General features: G+C 39.6%; 1 long non-coding RNA gene across 1 annotated transcript; it reads right to left on the bottom strand.

The window, feature by feature from the left end:
- Positions 1–4,325: 4,325 nt before the first annotated feature.
- LOC116094704 lies at positions 4,326–8,907 on the bottom strand. The gene is made up of 2 exons (XR_004120267.1): positions 8,800–8,907; positions 4,326–4,475 (listed from the first exon to the last, which is right to left on the bottom strand). It is a non-coding gene; the product is annotated as an uncharacterized LOC116094704 (long non-coding RNA).
- Between the last annotated feature and the right edge of the window lie 873 nt (positions 8,908–9,780).

The following is a 9,780-nucleotide window of genomic DNA, read 5'->3' as shown; positions in this document are numbered from 1 at the left end:
ATCTTTCCACAAATCCAGCCCTACAAAGGATAATAGATGGAAAACTCCAACATAAGGAGCAAAACTACCCTAGAAGAAGCAAGAAAGTAATCTTTCAACAAACCCACACAAACCTATTCCACCTCTTAAAACAAAAGCAACAGGAAGTAACAATTGCTTTTTCTTAATATCTTAATATGAAAATTAATATTACCAACATATCCTAATCGAGTGAAATCCAAAAATATGAGGAATTAGAAATTTGTTGGCTGTCATCCAGTAGTCTCTCTACTTTGGTAATTGGAGAAATAGGTCCAATATTATACAATCCATATACACATTCTGCTTGTTTGTACATGACAGTGTCTTGTTGTGTACCACATAATAGTCTTGAAATCAGGCTTCTCCTATCTCAGCCTCTCTATTAGTAGTATTATTTATTTGATAGTTTTACACTATGCTATAGTTTTCGGAACAGCTTGCGTATTTCAAAAGTATTTATACAGCCAAAAGAAATGTAGGTAATTAACTTGGAGGTGGCTTATAAGAGAATAAGAAAGACTGAGACTGAATACTTTTCTTAATGTTTTTAACTCTTGTATCAAGTTTGAAGAAGAGGACTTTATAAGTTACTCTTTCTCTGAGATAAATGCTTTTCCAAATTATCACAGCTAATGAGCCAAATTCTTACCCATACCTAATGTCTGTGCCACCCTCCAAGCAGAACCATTGTTCATTGAAACAGTTGGTGAATGACTTTATGGATAGACCATCTTAATACCTACACCATTTCTTAAATGAATGTAACCTGTTCTCTGTGGGCTGAGAATGAAGTCACTCACTCAAGGCAAATAGCTTTGGCCATAGCAGGAAGGCTGTATCCAAAAATCGTTCCTACAATTCATTCCTTGGCAGAGCAGAACTGTCAACTCTCAGCTTAGCTACGAAGAAGGTAAAATCCTTTGGTGATGTGAGGGTCATTAAAGTACAGCCTTATTACAATGATCTCCAGTGTCGAAAAATTGTTCTTGTTTTGGGCTTGTACCATGCTAAGAGAAAAGATTTTATGCTCTACTAAAAACAAAACAAAACAAACAAACAAAAAGACTTTACCTATTCATGTTCATTTAAAAAGTATTAGTAGTGATATATTATTTTAAAATACATAGTTAATATGCTTGGAGTTATTTAAAATTTATATTGAGAAAAACATGTATTTTCAGTGTTGCTATAGAGAAGTATTAAGTTTTGTTTTATATCAAACAATTTTTATAATACTCATTTTTTGTTATAATATTTTATAAATTTTAAAGAATATGATAAAATTAAAAAAACAAAATTTATTGCAGGTATTGAAGGGAGGTCTCTGGGAGGAGTTGGGGTACAAAAGGGAAACAAGAATGTGATGTAATTCTATTACTTAAAATATGTTTTTAGATGTTAACAAGTTCAGATAAATTGAAATCAAGTATCTTTTGTCAGCATAATGCAATAAAACTTAAATCTTTAAAAAAAAAAAAAAAAGAATACCCAGAAGGAAAGAAGGAAAAAGCCATGTCGATATGAAAAAGAAAATCTGGAATCTTTCTTAGTTTCACAATAAAGTTTCGCATATGTAAGGACACAAATAGATACATCCTATGGGTCCCTAGTGGAAAACTTGCTTGCAGGCTTTAAAAAGAAATTCTAATATAGGACCTCAGGGAGGCCTTCCAACTTTATAAGTTGTAAGACTACATTCTGGTAAAGTAAAAGTAACTGAGCATTAGGTTGTGGTAAACAGAACGTATGAACAGCATAGGAAGACAGAGTTCGTGATAACCATAATGTACTTGGGCAAAGGTACAAAGGAACTGAGATAAGGGTTTGGAGGCAATCCTGAATGAAATACGTTCTAGGCAGGAGTATGAATTCCTGAGATGAAATTTGGCATGGCTCGTCAGAAACAAAACAAAAATAAAATCAAAACAAGCAAAGAAAGAAAATAGAGAATGAGAAGCAGATGATGAGCTGGGCTGGTGGTGAGGTAGTGCAGCCAGCACCATGCCATTAGGCCTTATCAGGACTTGGAAAGGACCCTGGAGTTCCATGTATTACCCAGATTCAAAGGTGCTGATTTTAAGCTTCAGATTAGTATGATATGGTATACAGTAGGATGGAAAATTGAAGGTAGAGAATCAGACCTAGAAACAATCAATCTAAGTAGGCTTTCTGAAAATGCTTTTTAATAATATTGATTGTGTTCCTTTGTGATCCCCATTTTATTCCCAAAATAAAATAAAATCAATGATCTCTTTGAAAAAAAAAAGAAAGAAAAGCTTTTCATTATATCCCATAAGTTTGGGTATCCTGTGTATTTATTTTCATTCAATTCTAGAGAGGCTGTAAATTTTTGTTAATTTCTGTCTTGACTCTCTTTTTATTCCATAAATTTGTTCAATTTCTGTTCTTTCTGTTGTAGTTGCTATGCACCGTTAATCTTTGATGGCCAGATAAGATGCAGGATGCTATTTTGATTTTCTTGTCTGTACTAAAACTTTTTTTTGTGTCTGAATGTGATTAATTTTGGAGAAACCTGTGTCTTGCTGAGAAATATGTAAATTATTTTGTATTTTAGTGAAATGTTCTGTAAATATCAGTTAGATCTTTTGGTTAGGGCTCAAATTTCTCTGTTTAGCTTTCGTCTAGATGCTTTGTCTATTGGCAAGAGCTGGGTATTGAAGTCTCCAACTATTAGTATACGAGGTATGTGATTTAAGCTGTAATGGTGTTTAGTTGTCTGTGATTTTGAAGGTTATTTTTGTAGGTACTGATACTGGTCTATTGTTGTTGGTTATGTGTTTTAATCCTTGGTTTCTATTTCCTCTCTGATCTTACGAGAGTGTGTTGGCTGTGTGCTGCCTGATAGAAGAATCTTAGTGGGTCCTTCTAGGTATAGAAACTGGAGGTTCTAGATAAAATATGTTTCTGGATATTGGGACATGACACATAGGGATAGAAATTGGCTAGGGGCAGTGGAGGGGTTCACAAGAAGGAGGGAGTCAGGGTGTTGCACTACGATTTGCTTAGTTATTTCCATTGGAATGGGGGGGGGGGCAGAAAATGAGCAAAGTTCACAGCTACAGAGCAGGGACCAGACTCAGAGACTGGACTTGGAGGAATGGAGGGAGAACGGAAGATAGGCTGTAAGCCTACTTGCTTATTTCCCTGGTCAGAGTGTTCAGTGGGTTCCTTAGTAGTGTCTGCCAGAGTTGGGCCTGGGAGAAAGCACTGAGGGGGGAAGGAAGCTTGGAGGAGGAGATCTGTGTGAATCACTGGAGACTGGAGGCTGGAGAGGAGAAGGGAGGACATAGGACATAGCAGGTGTTCTGCGGCAGAGCTTGGGATAAGGCACGGGGATTGGATTTGGAGGAGCAGAGGAGGAAGTACACATCTGTACTTAGCCTTCCTCCGTCCCTGGCCAGAGTAGCCTACAGGTTCTTGGGAGATCCTGCTGGAGTTGGGGATCTAGGTTGCTGGGATAATGTAATGAGTTGGGGAGAGAGGTTAGGAGGGGAAGATCATTGAGGTGTGTCGAGATAGCGGCTGCTCGGGTTTTCTGCCGTAGAGCTGGGATAAGACTGGGACCTTCAATCTGGAAGAGCGGAGGAGAGGTTAAGAGCTTCAATCGGTGTACCCGTTTCTCTAACAGGAGTAGCTTATCCCTTCCAAGAGCTAAACTATAGTTTTTAAATGAGCCTTGGCTTCATGGATCTTCTGTAAGAAATGACATTTTTTTTCTTGATTAAAAAAAGATGCCTGAATATTTTAAGGTGTGGTACAACTGATCTTTAAGATTTTTGAGTCTCCTACTTCGTGAAAAAAATGTATACCTAAAATTTTACTCATCAATTCACATTTAATTTTCATCTAAATGACAAAATGTGTAGGTGGCTGAACAGACAGCTGAGCGAATTGCATATCATATAAAATGTCAACATTTACATTCTAATTACTCTCCAGAAGGTCAATGAGTTAATGCCCAATAAGCAGAAAGAATACTTAGGTATGTCTACATCCCATAGTTCTAGGGGTTTACTTTGAAACCAATAGATCTTGATAGGTAGCTAAGGTTTCATTAAATAGCAAAGTTACTAAGGCTGCTTCAAATTCATCTATTACAAGGCCCCTGCCCTCAAAGCTTTTTTTTTTTATCCAATGTATATACGTGTGACTTTTTTGGACTGCTTTTCAAGAACTTGAAAAACTGTAATGTGAATCCTCTCTTCTTTAAGAACAAAGCTAGGTCCCTGCTTATAGATATCTCTGTGAGAAACTATTTAGATGTGAGATGATACAAGTATTGGCTCTAGTCACAATGACTTTAGTCTTAGATGATAACTATACAAGTGATAATAGCAATAATGGCTTCTATCTGTTGATCCATCTACTGTAGCCACTGTGCTGAGGTGTTTTAATGTGCTCTGGTGCTCAGTCGTCATTTGTACCACAGTAATCTAGAAACAGAAACGATATGACTGTTAGGTGTGATTTATCAAACTACAAATTCATTCTATTTAATTTATTGTGATATTCTTCTATGTAAGAATTCTACACAGTTCTTAGATTATAAGATACAAGAAGGTGATTTATACGCTACCAAAGGAGAAATGTAAATGTAAACATCCATAAAACCTTTGAGCTATAATCTGCCCTGTCTGCAAGGTATGCTAGGGTAATGGTGGCACAAAACTTGTGGAAGTAATCAAATAGTATGTGATTTGACTCAAGGCCTATTCCACGAGATGGAAACCATATCTGCTATTGTTCACATGACCAAAAATTTCAGACCAGATAGACAAACCAAACACTACTGTTCTATGAGAGGAATTTAGCATTAAAATGACTCCTGTTAGTATTTGCTGCACTTAGAGATCAGTACCTTCTCCAGTCCTCATCAGAGAAGCTTTCTCCAGTAGCAGATGGGAACAAATACAGAGACACACAGCTAGACACGATGAAGAGAGTGAGATAACTTGGAATGCTCATCTCTAAATGGGATGTCTCCCTTAAATTCTTATCTTTAGCGATAAGAGAATCCTATCAAAGAGAAGGCAGAAAGAGTGCAAAAGCCAGAGTGGGTAGAGGACACCAAGAAAATAAGGCCTTCAAAATAGAGCAGGACTGCTGAACATATGAACTTACAGGGACTGAAGCAGCATGTTCAGCACCTTCACAGGCCTGCATCATATGGGATTAGAGGGCAGGAAGGAGAAGTGAACACACGCCCCCATCCCTAACCCAGAAGCAGTCTCTAATTGATAATCACTTGCAAATGAAAATTTAATTCTCTGCAAGGGAGTCACACTGGGTAAACGAACTACTCTTAGGGGCGGGCCCTGTTTCCAAGAGTAGATGGCCAAATAAAAGTGAACTCAGTGACATCTCTGGAGTAGTTCCTCGTCTCGTGAACTCAGTGACATCTATGGAGTGGTTCCTCGTCTCGTGAACTCAGTGACATCTCTGGAGTAGTTCCTTGTCTTGTGAACTCAGTGACATCTATGGAGTGGTTCCTCGTCTCATAATTTTGGGCCAGATGCTTTTCATTTTAAAATGATGTTGTCTGTTTTATTTTTGCTTATGATTTTTTTATACCACAGGTTGTTTGCATATATATTATAGACATCTAGTCTCTTGATTTTGTGGGATACCTGTAAGAACAAGTGTGTCCCTGCAGCTATGCCTGTTTCTTGTGCATTTTTGCCAGGCTCTATTTTACCCTTGTGTTTGCTTCGTCTTATTCTGTTCATTATTCTATTGTTTTAGTTTTATCCTATTATATTTTATTATTATCATTTAGATAGTTGCTTATTTTCTACCAAAAGAGAGAATGGGGGCTGAATCCTGACGGAAGATGTGATGGGAAGGAGCTGGGCGTCTCAGCACACTGAAGAAGAAGGAAGAAGTGCTTGCTCACTCCCCGTGTCTCACCATGGCAGTCTGCTTTCTGACACCAAGACCAGGAGCTAGCAAAAGGTGAGTGACATGTAGTTGGAACCTCTGCCACGTGACTGAAAGGAATCGTGGAAAGGCTGCCTTCAGATAACCATGAATCACTTTGCTACTGATATTGTATAAAAGTGGAGTCAAACACAGATGGAACTGGGTAAAGTCAAGTTGCTCACAGACTGCCTTCTTCATGGAAGCCCAAAGGAAGCCCTTATCTCCTTGGCCATACCACGTTAACTCCGACTTCAGGTCCACAAGAAAGACTCATGAGATAAGGCTCTTAATTTGAATGTCATTAGTCATCATCTAATTTGCAGGCTTGTACCTTTATAAGTCAAATTATGCATATAGAGTAAAAGATTAAAACATCTTTGGGGCTGTTCTATTGCTTATCCCAACTTTTGAAATGAATAAGCTTTGCTGTAGATCCTTTCCATTCTATCTCCATCATTTCCATGGGTTTCTGGAAGGCGAAGTGTTATCTTCACCAGTGACCATAACAGTAGCAAAGTTCTGGCATGAATAAGTATGTAAGCAGTGAATACCTGTGTGAACAGCGGTTTGCTGGGTGAGGAGCGAGTACCTGTGTGAGCAGTGGATATCTATGTGAGCAGTGGATATTTGTGTGAGCAGTGGCCGCCAACACTGATGTTCAGGAGAACACGAGGAGTGATCATTCACTTGGTCTTGGCAGGCAAGTATGAGAAAATAAATTCTTAGATATCTGCGAATCCTCTAGAGAAATATAAACTATTTGTGAAATAGAATCTAGTAAAATGATCAAATTTCTTGGAGGGTCAAAAACAAGATTTGGGAAGTTAATGTAAATTAATTTTTTTCTCCAACAATCTTGTAGCTGGCTTACTATGTGTAAGATACACTGAATGCATATATGACTGTTCCTGTACCTGTTCACTTATTCGTTTGTTTGTTTTACATCCTGATTGCAGCCCCCTCCCTCTTCTCCAAGTTCCAGCCTCATATATCCCTTTCCCCTTTACCTCCTTTCTTCGCCTCAGACAAGAGGAAGGCCCCTATGTGTACCAACCTGCACTGGCCCATCAAGTCTCTTCAGGACTAAGCACATTCTCTCCCACCTAGGCCAGACCAAGTAGCCCAATTGGGAAAAGAGTTCATCAGGTAAGAAACAGAGTCAGGGATAGCCCCTGCTCCAATTGTTAGGGCACCCATAAGAAGATCAAACTCCACTTCTCCTACAAACATGTAGGTGGGTCTAGGTTCAGCCCATGCATGCTCTTTGGCTGATGGTTTAGTTTCTGTGAGACTTCATGGGCCCAAGTTAGGTGACTCTGTAGGTCTTCTGTCCTTGACCCCTCCAGACACCTTAGACCTTCCTCCAACTCTTCCATAAATTCCTGAGCCATAATGTTTGGCTGTGGTTCTCTGCATCTGTTTCCATCAGTTGTTAGATAAAGGTGATCTGGAGACAGTTATGCTAGGCTCCTGTCTTCAAGTAGAGCAGAATACCATCAATAGTGTCAGGAGTCGGCTAGCTCATAGCATTTGTTTCAGGTTGGGTCAGTTGCTGGTTGGCCATTCCCTCAATCTCTGCCCCATCTTTATCTCTGCCATCTTTTAGGCAGGACAAATTTTGAGTTGAAGGTTTTGAGGGTGGGTTGGTATTCCCCTCCCTCTACTGGAAGTCCTACCTGACTACAGGAGGTAGCCATTTTAGTCTCTATACCCCAGCTGCTAGAAGTCTCAGCTAGGATCACACCCATAGACTCCTAGGAGCCTCCTGGTCCCAGGTCTTCAGTTCCTCCCAGAGATACCCCCTACCTATTTCCCTTTATACTACACTTAAGTCTTGACTTGCTGTGTGCAAGTATACATGCTAGATATGTACAGGAAAAGCACAAAGATGCAGAGAGGAGTAATGGAAACTATTTTATTAGAATCGCTACAGAAATACTCTGAAAATTTACCTTTTTGTGTTCATACCCCAGACAGGCCCTCAAGTCGTCTATTAACAGCACTCCATAGTATGTATCCCTTTGTATGTGTACTCTGCTGAACTTCTTCTGCGTCCAAATCTGTCTTAATTATTTTTCACATTGATCAAGACATTGTTGATCAGCAGCTGAGCATCAGTTCCTTGAGAGGGTGAACTTTCTACTGACTTTGCGGGGGGGTTCTATTTGGGGTGTGAACTGAGTCACAACGATGGCAAACGTGACTGGTTTGCTGCTCCACAAAGACAGAAAGCATTCTGTTGGCTTGGAATGGTGGTTTCTGTTCTTCCAATTTTGGTCACGTTGTTGGGTGTGCTGTATGATCACCCTCTCTTCGGGATCAAATTCTTCATCCGTCCTCTGAATGTGCTCTGCATGTGTGCTGGGTTAACGCTTCAAGAGAGCTAAATCTAATACAGGTTTGGGTTTCAAGCTTTGCTTGATTTTAAAAATCAAAGAGACTTGTGAGCTTGGGTGTGACTCATGCCTTTCCCAGTCTGTGTCTATTTAACTATAAGGCACAAATGTTGAGGGAAATATTAACAAAGCTCACCCCTCAAAATCCTGACCCCCCTGGACCACATTCCAGCTCTGGTGCCATTTCTGGCCAGCCACATTATTATGTCCCAGAGGGCTCCTGCTATTCTCTCCCAGCTAACGAGATCATCTCGCTCACATGCGACGCCCCACACACCCCACAACAGTCATCTAGCGCCTAGTTACCCGGTAGAAACATGACTCTTAAGGCTTCATCATCCAATCGGGTTTATATATCAATAAGATCACGATTTACAAGATGCCAATACAATAGTTTCAGAGCCACTTAATAAAGATAATGCCTTAGCCCAATTATTCCAACCTTGTGAAAAACCTTAGCTGCTTGTGGCTGTTTAAAACCACGCAGGGTCTGGATCATCTTCCTGTTCTTCTGCCTCCATGTTGCCTCCCTCTCCTCTGACCTCTGGCCTCCTCACTCCTAAACTTCTAGCTCCGCCTCCCTATTCCTGTCCAATCACAGACCCGTCACTGCCCTAATGTGATGGAACAGAGAAAAATGCTGCAACACACAAAAAATTACTCTTTGTCATTTTTATGAGAGAATATTTGGCAACAAGGGAGCTGGGTACTTGTTGATAACTAGTTCAACATTTTCCTCTTAGCATAAAATAGATGAGATAAACGGAGTTTTATGCTTATTTTACAGTGGAGCATACCCAGATATTCAGATACCCAGGAAATCCATAATTCTTTTTGAGAGAGGGTTCGAAGGACACGCAGGAGAAGGTCCCAGGTCTGTGCTTTTGGCTAGTCTTCTGTTTGCAGAGATGGATCTGCGTGTACTCAGGCTTATGCCTTAATTAATAAAAGAGAGTTTTCATTCCTAGCCACTGATCATGTGATTAAAATGTATGCTAACCTTGTGACTTGCTCTGAAATAAATCATTTTAGAGTTAACAGAGCAGAGTTACTCCATGGCCTGAGTGCCGGATGCAGAAAAGTCCTGTGGCTTTTCTTTCAGTTCCTTAGCTAATACTTAGGATCATGTTTTTAGGTATGTCTTACTGTTCTCCTTGTTTCACAGATGAGTGAAGTGACGCTCACACAGGTTAAGCCTCTCAAAAGTCCCACTATGACCAAATAGTAGGGACAGAACTCAGTCTGAGGGTGTATAACTCCTAAGTTGGTAAGCACCCTGTCTTATATTATTTTCCCTAAATCATTATTCATGTGATTAAAAAAATGAATGAAGTTAGTGGCACCCAAATCCAAAATTGATAAGAAAGTTAAAATAATATATGTATGGCACATATTGCTATATACATCCAAGTATTCACTAAAA

Source organism: Mastomys coucha, unplaced genomic scaffold (genome assembly GCF_008632895.1).
Source record: "Mastomys coucha isolate ucsf_1 unplaced genomic scaffold, UCSF_Mcou_1 pScaffold17, whole genome shotgun sequence".
NCBI classification, from domain to species: domain Eukaryota; kingdom Metazoa; phylum Chordata; class Mammalia; order Rodentia; family Muridae; genus Mastomys; species Mastomys coucha.
This window is presented reverse-complemented; position numbering and strand designations above follow the sequence as displayed.